This window comes from Culex pipiens, chromosome 2 (genome assembly GCF_016801865.2).
Source record: "Culex pipiens pallens isolate TS chromosome 2, TS_CPP_V2, whole genome shotgun sequence".
Classification (NCBI taxonomy): domain Eukaryota; kingdom Metazoa; phylum Arthropoda; class Insecta; order Diptera; family Culicidae; genus Culex; species Culex pipiens.
In genome coordinates, this window is record NC_068938.1 from 78,388,093 (window position 1) to 78,398,244 (window position 10,152).

Sequence of the window (10,152 nt, forward strand, 5' to 3'; positions counted from 1 at the left end):
TGTTCAGGTTCACTGGCACAAAGAAAAGCAAGAGAAAAATAATCAATATATTGTGCGTATCTTTGAAGCATGTGGAAAAATCACAAGAATTTATTTTCAAAGACGCAAATATATTTTGATGATTTTTCAACGGTCTGAATATTCATAAAGTTGAAATCAATACAAAGACTAAAAATTTGCCTAGTTTCCAAATGGCATGCTTGGTGTGTACTACTTTTAGAAATTCAATTATTGGCATTTACCAGCACGACACGAATTATCGTGCGATTACTTTGTAATAAGCCAACAAAGAAGAAAAAACACTAAATTGCCCTGCTCCAACAAACAAACACACACAACCACTTTAACCACCACCACCACGCAAAGGAAAACTTTTAATCGTTCGCGTTTTTAAGGGGGGTAGCTCCAGCCCAAGTGGGGAGAAGGGGCATCGAAGACTCTTTCACTCACACTGAAGCGAGTTGAATTCCCAATACAAACGCAACAGAAAAAAAATCTTCTACTCTGCCTTGCACATTATTAAATTACAGGAAACAATGACAATTAGTTTAATTGAATCGTGAGCTCGGACAAATTAAAAAGCTTCAAAGTCTCGGATGAAACAAAGGTGAAGTTTGTATTGGGTCGCCCTTTGAAACACTCCCGTAAGGTGACTTTGGCTAAGTGGGTTGGTATTGGTGGGATTTGAACCCTCCCCCATCGCATCTGAACGGCTTAAAGTGTTCGGACAGCTAATTATTCCAAATTGCGTGAGTCGACGGCGGTAAAGTAGTGCTAATTACAGATCGAAAATATTTAAATGTTGGACTTTGCATTTGTGTTTCGAAACAAAGAATTCATTTTTGAAGGAGATCGACCTGACTAGTGTGGAACAAAAAACGAACCTACACAGTGAAAAGAGAGGCAATCCAGCTGCAGTATGGGAAACCTACTTGACAGAACTGTCAAGCTCATAATTAGGGTTAGTGAATTGTCACGATTTCGCGGACAGCGTGAAATTCGTGAAATTTGAAGATATCCGTGAAGTTTATAAATTTTCTAAAATCAATTCCGTAAAATAACAAAATAATAAATATTTTATTTATTAACACTTTTGAGGTAAATTTTATCAGTTTTCAATTGAAAAGGGTGATATGAACCATTTGAAAAATTGTTAGCAAAACATACATTAACATGAAATTGATACATTATTTACTGAGATGTGAATGCTGCGAATACTTAAATGATGTTAACAAAAATCAGTCAAAAAAGAAAAAAATATTCTCGGAATTTTTTTTTTATATATTTTGTCTTTTTCAACCAGAACTTGTTGAAATTGACTGAACAATTGAATATCACAATATATTTTTTAAAGATTGCACAGATTTTTTTGATTGTATTGATTTATTTTTAGAAATCAACTAAAAGCAAACATTCATATTAAATTAACATTCAGTGAAAATAGTAGTCTTTCCATTTTTCGCTGGTCAAAAATATAACCGGAGAAGCAAAAAAATGATTGAAAAATTTAAAATTTATTGCTATTTTCTAGACACTCTAAATAATAGTTTATCAATTTTTCTTAGGAATGAACAGAATTTAACAAAAAAAAAATACTCTCCGTAATAACAATTATTTAACTATTATTTAATTTGAAATTTTGTGGATATAATGTTAAAAGAAATTGAAACATATTAATTTTATTTTAGTATTTGAAAAGTAAGATGAAAACCTTAAAACTATTTTTTTGGGCAAAATTTCGCAAAAATGTCATTTTAACTGTTAGATTGCTTTGTTAAATTTGGCTAATATATGATATTTAGATAATATTCAATAAACTATACAAAGATAAAATAGAAGCGAATCAGCAAAAACTTTTTAGCTATATTAATCGAACTTTAAAAAAACAGCTCTATAAATGACAATACGTATACTGTACATTTTGGTTTCAAAATATATGGGCTCTATATCCATAAACCTAGTGGCTTTTTTAATGAAATTAGTAAAAAAATTGTGTCACGTTCAAATTAGGTTAAGATTTTTTTTAACTTTATTGAAAAATGATTCATAATAAAAGTAGTTTCTGGAAGTTTAATACAAAGTTATTTTGATATTTTTCACGTTTCGCGAAATTTCCGTGGAATTTGGAGTTTTGAAATTAAGGTCCCCGTTTATTTATGAGCGTGAAAAATCACTAAGCCTACTCATAATCAAGGTTGGCCTGTTGCCAGTTAATCTGGGAATGTCAGATTCTGCAAGTGTTGGCTCGAAGCTGTGTCAGATTTTACATTTACAGCCGATTTCGAACGAAAATCAAAAATTCTGGTAAATATAAATTTGAATGAAAATATAAATTCAACAACTTTGAGGCCAACATCAATTAAACCATCAGAATTTTACAGACCCTCTCCTTCCCCATTTATAATTGCTACAATTTCGACTGCCAGATTTACCCAGATTTTTTTGGATACTCGTCCTTCCTGTGCACAGCAAAAAATCCGATGGTAAAATCGCATGCAAAAGCATGCACATCACCTTCGTCAAAATAAACACTTAATATTACACACTGCATGTACAATTTTTGCATACACAAAAAAAAGTTGCAACCGACGGGATTCAAACCCAGCACCAACAGTAAGGACTGGCGCGTTAGCACACTCGGCCATCAGACCGATGAAAAGCTGTAAGGATAAACGCATATATGAGCTTGACATTTGGGTCAAATAGGTTTCCCATACTGATGGGCTACATATTTCAGGGCGTAAAATTACATAAAATTGCATAAAATAATGCAATATATATTTTACACCCAGGCCTTTTACACGCAGCTGGATTACTACTTTTTTAGCTGTGTGTAAGTGCTGGGTTTGAATCCCGTCAATAAAAAAAACTTTCATGCAATGTGCAATATTTCGTGACTTTTTCTCATAAAAAAAAACTAAAAATCAACTGTAAAAATGTATAGGTCATCGCTTAAATTTTAAAGTTATCGCAGTTTCAATAGAAATAAAAAATTTCTTGGTTTCGTCATTTTTTTTTGTTTCTGCGCGTGGCGCGTCGAAATTTTTATTTTCAAAAAATCATATTACGGGAACATACGGATCAAAATAGCCAATTTTTAGATGGTTTTGTGAAATTTTCCGAGAATTACGATAAACATATTTTCAAACTAAGAGCCAAGGTCCAGACAAGGTCAAAACGCCATTTTAAGTTTGCATACGATTTTTTTTTTTGATGCTTGGCAATTTTTTCGGCTCTCAAATTATTTTTCCTTGAAAGGCAAACTAGTGACCTTTCATTTGCTTCCAAGATAGCTAAAATCGGTTTAAATGCACGGAGTTACACATTTTTGAAAAATATGTTTTTTGCGAAAATTTTTGAAAATTCCCGTTTTTGGAACCACCCTAGTACGGTGTACGTCACCCTAACGGCCAAACAAAAATATACGGGACTAATTATTTCGGCTAAGGGAACCTAGAAAAAAAATTGAGCCGATCGGAGAACTTTTTTTAGGTTTATACTCTATTCAAATGGAATTGCTGTATACTTATTTTGAAGAATGTTTACAAAAACTTAAACATGTTCAACCCATTTCTGTGCCGTGCAATAATGTCCTGGCTCCACGGTCAGCAGGCGCCCGACTTCCAAAGTGGACACTGTCAACAGTCCAGGTCCCCGCTTATCACTGCTTATAATGTCCTCTTAAAACGCATTTAAATTAATTTACCTTATCTACCCGCGGCAGACCATATTAGCTGCGTTTTTCGCTTCGTTCCTCGTACATCTTTAGCATGCTCCTTCTCTCTCTGTTTCAGGGTGTACAAGAAGTGCTTTTTGTGCGCGGCCAGCGACATCGGTAATAGACGGCTGACCGAGGCGGACATGAGCTGGCGCGCGCTACCGAGCGCTTCTGACCCGGTCCTCCCAGACGTTGCAGTCGCGCCCTTATCAGCAATGTATTTTGTACCTCTGGAATGCGCCGATCTCCGTGGCCCCTGAGGTTTATGTTCTGGTAAGTTGACACCAATCCATTTGGGGAGGGTGCTGCTCCTTCGGAAGCGCCGCGCTCCATTAAGGAGGAGCCCCGCCGCGCAAAGTTCGCGTGTACCCGCGAGGTTGCGCGTTTTGGCGAGTGGCGCCTGGCGCGATTGAATGAAACCATTAAGTGCCCGTCGAACAATTGTAACCCGGATTCGATTTGTGGGACTTATCGGGTTAAAATTGCTTTTCAAAAGGTGCAGTTTGGTGGCTCAAAATAAACTTAATTAAACTGCTCGTAATGGATTGACGAGGTTTGGAACAATGATGCGGGCGTGTTGAGCGCCGATCAATCACTGCCGTCCAGGCCCCAAAACGCTAACGCTCTAACGAGCAACAGCAAATGGATTGCGCGATAGATTAGCTATCGCCGGATTTACGCTAATTGCGCGATAACTATAGCGCGACGCGTATCAGTTTCGGTGGTGTGGTGGATGATTTGAAGGGATGGGTTTGCCGGGATTTCCAAATTCGATCCCGAAATCGAATTAGATCAGGGCGCGGGAGTCACTCCGCGAGGGTGTGGGTGGTTGAGTAATGTGTTTGGACATGCCTTCATTGCGTGAAAGGTGATTTTTTTAAGTGATAGATTTGTACTGTGACACCCTAGAAACGCATGACAGTTTTGAAAGGTGTGTAATAGTTATTTATTGAATTTTGAAACAATTGGCTAGAACTGTTTAGAATATTTTTTACATAAGGTTTCTATTTAACTTACAAAAAAATATATTCGAAGTAAAATTAGTAATACTAAATAAACACAAAATACTAAACTTCAAAAGATTGGAATTAAGACTATCTGTTTGGACGTTCTATATAACGTTCAGATTCGAATATGCGATCTCGATTTTTAGGGTTTCTGAAGAATCACGGATAATCAGATTATGAAGGAAAAGTCCAACTCGATTATCCGAAGTTTGAATTATCCAAAATTCGATTATTGCCTTGCTTTTAACATCTAATTTGAGTGTTGCGACCTCATTTTAGGCAAATTTGAGTGGTTGATTGCCTATTGAATTACCAAATGCATTTTCTCAATATTAAATTCAATTATCTCGATAAAGCTCGAAAATCAAATATAAGACAACGAAAAAAAATCTTGATTTGATTCGAGGACTTTAGATAATTGAGCCTGAACTGTATTTAATTAGTACACATTCAAGTTTCACGTTGATTCGTTATAACTAAAAATATTTTTTTTATTTAATTCATTCTTTAATTTGGAAGGACGTTTCCCATTTGTATTGTGGTTAATTTATGTCTGCTCTCTCCTCAATCACGGACTTAAACCCCAGAGGCAATAATACTTTTATAATTCGGAAGGGCATAACCTTGAACGTAAACAAGCAGCCTATCCCACTCACGATCAACGTGAACTGTCATTAGAATAAGTAGGATAGACTGTTGGTTTACTTTCAATATTACGCCCTTTTGAAAAGTTACTACGGAATACACAATGCCAACTTTGAAATCATGTAAGAATAATAATAATAATTTAACAGAGAATATTTATCAGTAATGACTCGAGGAACATCAGAATCCTTGTTTTTAAAGAGTCAAAAACTAATACAATTTTACTGAACAATAAAATATAAAGGTAAAAATTACAATATCGTAAAAAATTTACAGTTTATTTCTTTCTACCAAGTTTTATGACTGTTATCGATCTTTGTATAGAAAAATAGATGTTGGAAAAATATTTATTTTCATCACTTTACAATCACAATTGTACAAAAATTTTATTGTAACGTTGTATCAAAATTCGGTGTTTTTTATTATTTACTAAGCCAATGCAAATTTAAATTAAAACATTTTGGCCACAGACCATTACATTTAATATTCAAAGATTTGGGGAACTTCTCAGCAGAGTAAAATTTATCCAACACTAAATTTTGCTTGCTTAAAAATAGGGAAAATTTAGTAGACAAATCCTTAAACGTTTTGAAACCTTTGAAACTTACTTGTATCTAACAATCATCAGCATTAGAAAAGGCAATGACGTAAAAGATACTTTTTTTCTTATTAAGACAAATTATCAATTGTTTTAAAAGCAAAACAAACAAAAATGTCAACATTCATAGAAGAATCGTATGTTGAAATTGAATCATTTTGTGTTTAAGGGTGCACAACAACCAAGGAAGTTGTTATCTTCTTATTCCAAAATTGTCTAACTTACGGACCCAATCCTGCAACAGTCTGATTGTAAAAATAGTCAAAATTTGTTGTAAATTATTTTGTAGAAAATATTTTAGAGGAACACAAATCTTGGTGCAAAAAGCTCTGGTTGTTGTGCACCGTTAATTATAACTTTGAGTATCAATATATAAAAATTATCCTACAAAACCAAAGAAAATAAAAATATTTAACTGTTCAGATGAAACCCAGCCAATTTTGGACCCACCATGGTAACTTTTTTAATGCGATAGGTGATCTTAATGAACTGTTGATACTTTTACCATCGACTTTTCCTAACCAACTAGACACTTATTTAAAAGTATCGTGCTAACTAGTGTTGCGCTTATCCAATAAAGCGTTCAACAAATTCGCTTAAAATTACAGGAAAAAGCTTTTCAGTGTCCACATTTCCTTTCAGATACAATGTATAACACAATCAATTCAAAACATGCATTCGGTTATTTAAAGCCTCTAATTTTCACCAATTTCCTAACATCCAAGACCATTATTTGAACCTGGACAGCTGTTTCACTCCTTTCCACCAACAAGTGCCAACACATTCCCGATCACGATATCAAAACATCGTCCAAATTACGCATAATAACGGCAATAAAACAACACCTGAAGCACGTCTTCACGATTCACCCCAGTTACCGTCGGCATATCAACACAACCGACGAATGCTTCTTCCTTTCCCGCGTCAAGCGCGGGACAACAACTCCCATCACTTACCTTGACGTTTGCTGAAGTGGCGCTCTTCCGGCAGTTCTTCGCACTTTCTTTTCCACTATCAAGGACCTCTAGAAATTGCACTCGAACCCGGCTAATCCTCGAACGCCTTCTCTGCTACCGAATCCGTATCAGTAGCTAATTGGCTCGCTAATCCTCGGTCACTATTGCACTTGGGTTTCCTGACGTCGAGTCTTCTTGAGCTGAGAGTCACTCTTCACACCTTCGCTCTCTGCTTTTGTTGTTGTGGGTGCGCTTGCTAATTGCCACTTAAGAGCGAGTTTTTCACCGATGTGAAACAGGTCGTATCGAGGTGCTCCGATTTGGATGAAACTTTCAGGGTTTGTTTGTCTATACATGAGATGATCTCATGCCAAATATGAGCCTTCTACGACAAAGGGAAGCGGGGTAAAACGGGCATTGATGTTTGAGGTCCAAAACACATGAAAAATCTTAAAATTGCTCGCATTTCCGTAATACTTCATCAATTCCAACTCTCTTAGATGCATTCGAAAGGTATTTTGAAGCTCTTCAAAATGTGCTATAGACATCCAGGATTGGTTTGACTTTTTCTCATAGCTTTTGCAAATTACTGTTAAAAATGGATTTTTTTAAAACCTTAATAACTTTTGGCAACAGCCTACAACACCCATACTCCCATAGGTCAAAAGTTAGGGAATTTCATGGACTATAAGCCTACGGTATTAACTTTTTGGCCAATCGCAGTTTTTCTCATAGTTTTACGATTTTTCTAGAACAAACATTTTACAACGTTAGTTTTTGCCCTGTAGGCCTCCATAGCGGCTTTTTTTGGTCTCAATTTTGTCATATTCGGAATCCTCAGAAAATTTTACATTAGATTGAGGTGTTGGAATTTTGAATTTGATTGGAAAAAATGCCATTTAGAATTAATTAAAATATTATTTAGCATTTTGTCGGATTAGGGGTAAAACAAGTTTTCGCCTACTTGATACAGCATTGGCGTATTGATCATAGGGTAAATAAGATCTATTTCTTTTTTCAAAAATGTTTTATTTAATTATTTTTTAAATCAAAATTACATCTCCAATACTTCTAACTTACGTAAAATTGTCCGAGGATTCCGAATATGACAAAATTGAGACCAAAAAAAGCCGCTATGGAGGCCTACAGGGCAAAAACTAACGTTGTAAAATGTTTGTTCTAGAAAAATCGTAAAACTATGAGAAAAACTGCGATTGGCCAAAAAGTTAATACCGTAGGCTTATAGTCCATGAAATACCCCAACTTTTGACCTATGGGAGTATGGGTGTTGGAGGCTGTTGCCAAAAGTTATTAAGGTTTTAAAAAAATCCATTTTTAACAGTAATTTGCAAAAGCTATGAGAAAAAGTCAAACCAATCCTGGATGTCTATAGCACATTTTGAAGAGCTTCAAAATACCTTTCGAATGCATCTAAGAGAGTTGGAATTGATGAAGTATTACGGAAATGCGAGCAATTTTAAGATTTTTCATGTGTTTTGGACCTCAAACATCAATGCCCGTTTTAACCCACTTCCCTTTGTCGTAGAAGGCTCATATTTGACATGAGTTCATCTCATGTATAGACAAACAAACCCTGAAAGTTTCATCCAAATCGGAGCACCTCAATACGACCTCTAGAACAAACCGAACAGAATCTACAAATACTGCCTCTTAAGAGCTTCGAGAGTTCGTCTGATCTGTTCCGCTCTCGCACCTAATTAGATGAGTCGGTAATGAACCGAAGATCTTCAAACGAAGCCGCACGTTGCACCAAATAGAACCATCACTTTTTCTTACACTTCAGCCCGTAGTAGGCGCTGCGCAGCAGCTGATGGGGCTTCTTCACGTGTACCAGCCCGAACGGCTCGCCTACTGCATCAGCAGTGCTGTCTCCTTGTGGTGTCTTCTACGATCGTTCTTCACGGTCAGCCAAAGGTGTCACTCGGCTCCAAAATAAACCGTTCCAAGGCCTCGAGCCCAATCAACACAGCACTTTTCGGGTTGTCATCAATATCCAATTAATTTCACTCTTTAGAACCGGGCTTTGCGATTATTCATGGACACTCGTCGTCGTCATCGTCGTTCTAGCGCGAATTCCGTTCTTCTGCATCGGTCACCGGTGTTCTCGCGTCACTTCACCCGCTGAACAACCTCAAAGTCGTACCCGTGTCTAATTGAAAATGAATTGAATGTTATTTTCGAGGCATCAACAACGCGACGGCGGCAGCTAAACATAACAACAGGGTTCCACCACCGAAACTGCAAGTCGTCGTCGCCAAACCACTTGCATTTGCATTGTCTCCACCGGTGAACACAACGAACACATGCGCACAACAACAACACAAAAAAACGCCAACCCAACCGCACCGAGGCTCGAACTCGCGGCGATCCCCAAACTGATCGTTCTTATCGTGTGGAAAGACGCGGCGGCGCGCGTATCAAAACAAAAACCTCGCGCGACGGCGATGACTACTACGCCAAACGAACGTTGAACAAGAACTGAACCGCGGCTATCGCGACGTGTAAACAACAAGGTAGGCCAGGTATATCGCGTGTAGCGCGCGCGAGTCATAAATTAAAACCCGGCACCAACACCACCGCGCTGCGATGTGTTGGTAGCAACTCGGCGAGCCTCCGGTCGTCTCGCTCTCGTTCCAGCAGTCGAAGCCGGGCTTCACCGCTCTAGCACGGCTCACCAAGACAACCAAGCGTGAAGCGAGAAAACCCGTTTGCGGACACAGTGGGAAGCCGGACCGGAAAACAACTCACGGCAATGGCACGGCACGGAGCTCCGCCTACTTTGCGTTACATGACAACCTCGGCTGGGAACCAACCGGCACCGCCGATTCAGCGCGCGCGGGCTCAACCCCGTAATCAAGGTGTCCGAGTGTGCTCGTGGAAGATAAATCAGCGGCGGTTAACGAGAAGCGTGGTGAAGCCGTGGATTGTGTGGAGGTTGAGGTGGACTAAGGCAAGTACAGCGAAGCCATGCGGTATGCTAATCGGAGGAAGCTCTTGCGAGTTAGTTGTATTCATTTAGGCTCATTACACTTAATCGATGGATGAAACGGGTAGGTGGAGCAGCAGTGGGCTCGGCGCGGAAGCAGCTGTAATTAGAAATAATTGACGTGGGATCGGCGTCACCATTGCGCGAGTCTACGCTGTACGCAAGGTGACGATCGAACGTGACGTGGAATGGGTATCTGTGTGTGTTGATTCCTGCTGCAC

At 38.1% G+C, this 10,152-nt stretch overlaps 1 protein-coding gene across 2 annotated transcripts in view; it reads right to left on the minus strand.

Annotated features, from left to right (window-relative positions):
* The window catches only part of LOC120419197 (homeobox protein aristaless), a 126,889-nt gene extending 119,662 nt beyond the window's left edge, over window positions 1-7,227 (minus strand). The window contains exon 1 of one of the 2 annotated variants that reach the window (XM_039581868.2): window positions 6,925-7,227. The gene's annotated coding sequence lies outside the window, so the exon portion shown is untranslated. The remainder of the gene's footprint in view (window positions 1-6,924) is intronic. The other variant, XM_039581869.2, reaches the window with a different exon arrangement.
* Window positions 7,228-10,152: the final 2,925 nt, after the last annotated feature.